We start from the raw sequence: 6,341 nt of genomic DNA, 5'->3' as shown, positions 1-6,341 counted from the left end.
AAACCAACACCAAAAACAATTCAGATATTAGGGATGTCAATAATTACCAAGAAAAAAGAGAAATAGATAAGAAGAAATCATGTGAAATTTACTTAATTTAACTCTTATGTGTAGTGCCATTAAAATGGTTGTCCAAATCTGAATATGAATTTAACCATTCTTTTACCATTCCATTTTATAGTTTTAACATCTTCAATTTATAAGCATCCTTTTCATAGAAACAATCAAAAAAAGAATATGAATTCTAGCCAAGTGTATCTAGCAAATCGTAATGAGTAATAGTTCCAAGGTTTAAGGTAAAGGCATAAATGGAAAAATAAATCAGGTAAGAAGCTGGAATGAAAATAACCATGAAAGAAAGAAGAAAAAATTGTTTAGGATGTGGTTGTGAAAAATAAGGCTCTGATGGCCCTCTCTCTCATGGAGGGGTGAATATCTGACACAGATAGATTTAACAGCTTGGAGGAAACAATAATAAACGGACGACATTATAATACAGCCTATATTTTTGCATTTTGTTTGAAAGGATATAAAGATTTGCCAAATGCCTTCTCAATCCTGATACATTATATCTACAATAATTTCCAAGTCTATCTACCCTGTCTACAAAAATAGTCTAGATAAACCTGAAAGTATTTCTTCTCAATGAATGTGTGTTCAACTGGTAGTTTATCTTAGCAGTTGCAGACTACTTTTTAACCATTCCACAATCCTATTTAGGCTCATAATCTAAGTTACTGTAATTATCTTACATAATCCATCTTTCACTTTGTGAAACTTTCAATATTATTTACCTACTTGCATTATTTTTGCAACTGTCTCATGTCTCCTTAATATCTCAAAGACCATTAGTGGTTATTAGTGGGACTGGTATCTCAACTGAAATTTCTCTTTGAGCATAGGTCTGATCTACCAAGGTAATTAAGTCCAAGAAAAATACCAAGACTGAACTTTCAGAGTCCCCTAAAGCAGTGGTTCTCAACCTTCTGGCCCTTTAAATACAGTTCCTCATGTTGTGACCAAACCATAAAATTATTTTCGTTGATACTTCATAACTGTAATGTTGCTACTGTTATGAATTGTAATGTAAATATCTGATATGCAGGATGGTCTTAGGCGACCCCTGTGAAAGGATCGTTCGATCGCCAAAGGGGTCTCGACCCACAGGTTGAGAACCGCTGCAAAGTAAGGATCTGTGAATGGAAGAGGCACTTGATTTTTCTCATTTGAGTTGTTTCAGAGTTAAGCATGTGAGCCGCTAGAGGGCAGCAGAGACGGGATTTTAATACACGAACATTATTTAACATTCATTGACCAATTAATGAATTTATTCACTTAACACATTATGAGAACCTACTATGTGCCAGACATTCACCCTTTCCTCTGACCAAAGTTATATGTAAACTTTTTAATTAATTATTTATATTATGAAAGAGAACTTGGCATATATTTCAACTTGGATGCTTACTATGTATCATATAGATTGAAATCAACATATTTTTGCATACAATTGAGATGTCATAAAATTATAGCAAGAAATTTATAGATCACTAATATCTATTGATCTATCTCTTGAACAATGTCATTATCTCTTCTGTGTGCAAAAAATGTTTATTTTCTTTTTGATCTGCTCATTGTCAAAGTTTAGGAAAATAGAGAAAAGCAAAAAATGAAAATAAAATACAATCAGAGATAACTATTATTAGCTTTTTGATGCAATTCTTTCCAGTCAAATATGCCTTGATGTGTGTATATTTAGTTTACAAGTTTGATCTTGGAATCTGTAGCCATAATACTAGAATGTCATATCCATATCAGTGAATATTTAAAGACAAGACACCAATGAAATAAAACTTGTTTAGCAGTTCAGTACTTTTTTGTTATTTTCTCCTAACCAAACCAAGTTATCACAAACAAAGTTCTCATCTTTCTACTAAGAACATACTTATTTTTTTAGATTATTAATTTTTCAAAAATTTACCCTACTTAAAAAAAATTTTAGTTGATTGTGGAGATACCTTCTATTTTGATTCATCATAATACATCAAAGCAAAAGTGAGCTTTGCTTAATCTTCTCCACAGGATAGATTGGGACATTACTGATTTCAGCACAAAACATTTTAATAATGACTTGGAATTAAAATGTGTGAAAAAAAGAGAATATGCTTATGTGTGTGCATTTACCATCAAATATTTCAATCCATGTCATCAAATAACAAAGCTAAGGATAATTTCCTATTCCTCACACACTTGCTGCTATAAAATGACCCCTCCATACTTAACCTGGCAGGGGAGATACCATGATCATAAAATGACCTCTCCAAATAAATGGGAGGAATGCATTGTTCAGTTTTCCACTTATTCACCAAATTATCACCAAGATGTGCCAAGGCACAGTCCACATAATGAGGTTTCCAGAGCAACCTAGGCATATTTCCTGTCCTCGAGGGGTATACAGTCTAGTAGGAGAGGCAGAAAAGTCAGTCACTTTCTGTATTAGGCACTACATAGAAAGATCAAGTGTTATTTGGTTCCTCAGAGGCTCACCTGGAAGTGGGGGGGGGGGGGGTGTGGGGGCGGGGGGCATAGTTCAGGGGTAGAACCTTGTATAAGAGGCTCACATCTGACCAGGCCTTACAGAAGTCTTGGCTGAGTTGATGCTTAGGCCAGAAACTAAAGGGCAAGTTGAACAAATCAGATCAGGAGAGGAGGAAAAGGATTTGGGCAGTGAAACAGTGTGCAAAGGCCTGCCTTTTTGGTGAACACTTAGTAGTATGGCCAGAGAGGGAGGTGAACCGTCTTGCCAGGGAAGTGAGCAAGAGTGAAGTGCAAAGGTCTTCGTAAGCCATGCTAGTTTGAACTTTAACATAATGTAATTTTAACTTTACAAAGCTAATTTTGGTTAGTATAAGGGAAATGAAATAGAATAGAAAATACAGGAGGGAGTTCAGTTACATCCATAAGATGATGGCTAGATTTTAATTTATTAGGAAAATTATTGATTCACTAGAGGCCCGGTGCACAAAAATTTGTGCACTCGGGGAGGGAGGGGGGGGTCCCTCAGCCCGGCCTGTGCCCTCTCCCAGTCTGGGACCCCTCGGGAGATAACGACCTGCTGGCTTAGACCTGCTGCCGGGTGGCAGAGGGCAGGCCCAATCCCTAGGTGCAGCCCCTGGTCGGGCTCAGAGCAGGGCCATTTGGGGAGTTGGGGCACCGCCCCATGTCATGCACAGAGCAGGGAGGATCAGGAGGTTGCGATGCCACCCTCAGTCACGCTCAGGGTAGGGCCGATTGGGGGGTTGGGGCACCGCCCCCTGTCACACTCAAGGCAGGGTCGATGGGGAGGTTGCGGCGCAACCCCCTGTCACGCACAGAGCAGGGCCCATCAGGGGGTTGGGGTGCTGGCCCCTGTCACTCACAGAGCAGAGCCCATCAGAGGGGTTGGGGCGCCGCCACTCTCACACTCAGGGCAGGGCCGAAGGGGAGGTTATGGCTCTACCCCGTCACACACAGAGCAGGACCCGTTGGGGGGGGCGGTGGGGGAGGGGGTTGGGGCACCACACCCTGTCACACACACAGCAGGGCCGATCAGGGGGTTGGGGCACTGCACCCTGTCACACACAGAGCCGCAGAGCGATCAGGGGGTTGGGGAGCTCCCCCCTATCAGGCACAGAGCAGGTCTGATCAGGGGGTTGGGGCGCCTTCCCCTGTCCCGAACAGAGCAGGGCGGATAGGGAGGTTGTGGCCCCGCCCCCTGTCGCACACAGAGCCGCAGGGCGATCAGGGGGTTCAGGGGGTTTGGGCACTGCCCCCTGTCACACTGATGCTGGTGCCGGGAGGCCTCGCGGCTCCGCTGATCCCTGTGCACTGGGTGTGTGTGTGGGGGGGGAGTGTCCCTCAGCCCAGCCTTCCCCCTCTCACATACTGGGAGCCCTCAGGCGTTGACCCCCATCACCCTCCAATCGCAGGATCGGCCCCTTGCCCAGGCCTGATGCCTCTGGCCTAGGCGTTCGGCCCGGGCAGCGGGGACCCGCAGCTGCAGCGGCCCCACGATCGTGGGCTTTGCTTTAGGCCCAGGCAAGGGACCCCTAGCTCCCAGGACTGCCAGCTTCGACGGTGCCCAGCTCCCATCACTGGCTCCACCCCTACTTCCTGCTATCACTGGCCAGGGCGGAAAAGGCACCTGATTCTCCGATCATGGCTGGGGGGCAGGGCAAAGGCGGCCCTGGGGCCCCCCTGGGTTTCTGATCACTGTCAGTGGCAGGGGGCTTCTTCCTGCTTTCCCTTTCGCCTCCCTGCATTGTGCCTACATATGCAAATTAACCGCCATCTTGTTGGCAGTTAACTGCCATCTCAGTTGGCAGTTAATTTGCATATAGCCCTGATTAGCCAATGAAAAGGGTAGCTCGTACGCCAATTACCATTTTTCTCTTTTATTAGTGTTGATTACAGGATCGAATATGGAATCCAGATACAAAAGATGCTTGATGTATTTTGAATAATGACTGAAAGGATGAATATATAGGTAAACAATTCAACATCTACATTTGGACTTCCCTAAGGAGACTATTGGCCTATGGTTCACAATTTCAGCATCATTATGTTTTTTGTTGTTAATCCTCACCCAAGGATATTGTTTTCATTGATTTTTAGAGAGAGTAGAAGAAACAGAGGGAGGGAGAGAGAAAAACATCTATGTGAGAGAGATATACGGATTGCTTGCCTCATACATGTGCCTTGACCTGGTTTAGGGATCCAACTGCAACCCAGGTATGTGCCCTTGACCAGAATCAAACCCGTGACCCTTCGGTGCATAGACCAATGGTCTAACCATTGAGAACACTGGCCAGGGCAGCATCACTATCTTAATACCACTTATTTATATTTTCTAATCAATAGCAAACTGGGAGTATATAAATTGAAAAAGTGAGCCACTTAATTCTCCATTACTAATGTCAAAACTTGGAAAAAGTCTGATATATCTCTAAGTGTATGCTTTAATCTTATAGAGGAAGAATCTATTTGCTTTATTGGATTTGTTTTACTGGTATTGCTAATCTATCAACTTCCCTTAGAGAAATTATTTTGGCAGCCTAATCATTTGTTTCATGATTATCCATAAAATGGATGAGACAACATGAAAATTCACCGTTTCATAATTCAAATTATAAACTGGATCTGTATATTTCAAAGGAAAATTATTGCACAAATTATTTCAGATTATGCACAAAGGACATACAATATTGTTTCCTCAGGCTCAATATAGCTATAGGGTCAGAGGGGAAATGCCTGATGATAATAAAACATTTATGCAGCTCTGTGTTTCTTCAGTATTCGCCTGCTACTTGTTAAAAAACAAGCTAGGGGGAATGAAAATTCCTTTTCCAATTTATTTTCTTTAAGAAACTTTCATGGAGGTATTTCAAAAGCATAGTCTGGAAGTGAAATGTTTTAAGCATGTCAAAGCATTATAGGAACAGATGGTACTAAAGAATTTTTCAAAATATGAAAGAAAATAACATCAAAACAAAAGACAATAAGCCAAGGAAACATTTGAATCATCTACAGCTCTTAATATTTTAGTTTATTTGACATTGGTGATATTCACTTGGAAATGCTTAAATACAAGCCTTCAAAATTTTTCCTTTTGAATTGCAAGTGAGTTGTAATCTGCCTGATTAAACAAATTTAGTAAATAGCATTCCTTAAATAATTTTTGAAATGAAAAATAAAGTTTTCATATGTAATTATCAAAAGCACATTATATCTCCAAAACCCATGGTAATGTGAATGTTTTCTAAGCCAAACTTTTTGGTAATTTCTCAAAAATATGGGATTTGTGATATGTATTTGTGTAATGATAATGTAATTACAGTTGAAAACATCCTTCAAATTGGTGCTTTGGTACTAAATATTTTTCTCATTGTTTTTACAAAATCATATTTTATTTAATTAACTAGAGGCCTAGTGCACGGAATTAGTGCACTTGGGGGTGGGGGGCGTCCCTCAGCCCAGATTGCAAGAGAGCAGAAGCCAGGCCGAGGGACCCCACTGGTGCACAATCAGGGCTGGGGAGGGACATGGGAGGTTGGCCAGCCAGGGAGGGACCGCAGGAGGGCTCCAGGGCGTGTCTGGCCTCTCTCACTCAGTCCTGATCAGCCAGGCCCCAGCAGCAAGCTAACCTACTGGTTGGAGCATCTGCCCCCTGGTGGTCAGTGCCCATCATAGCGAGTGGTTGAGCGGCCTTAGCATATCATTAGCATATTACACTTTGATTGGTTGAATGGCCAACTGGACGGCCAGACACTTAGCATATTAGGCTTTTATTATATAGGACTAGA

This window comes from Myotis daubentonii, chromosome 11 (genome assembly GCF_963259705.1).
Source record: "Myotis daubentonii chromosome 11, mMyoDau2.1, whole genome shotgun sequence".
NCBI classification, from domain to species: Eukaryota; Metazoa; Chordata; class Mammalia; order Chiroptera; family Vespertilionidae; genus Myotis; species Myotis daubentonii.
The sequence above is the reverse complement of the archived record's forward strand: the minus strand, read 5'-3'. Positions refer to the sequence as shown.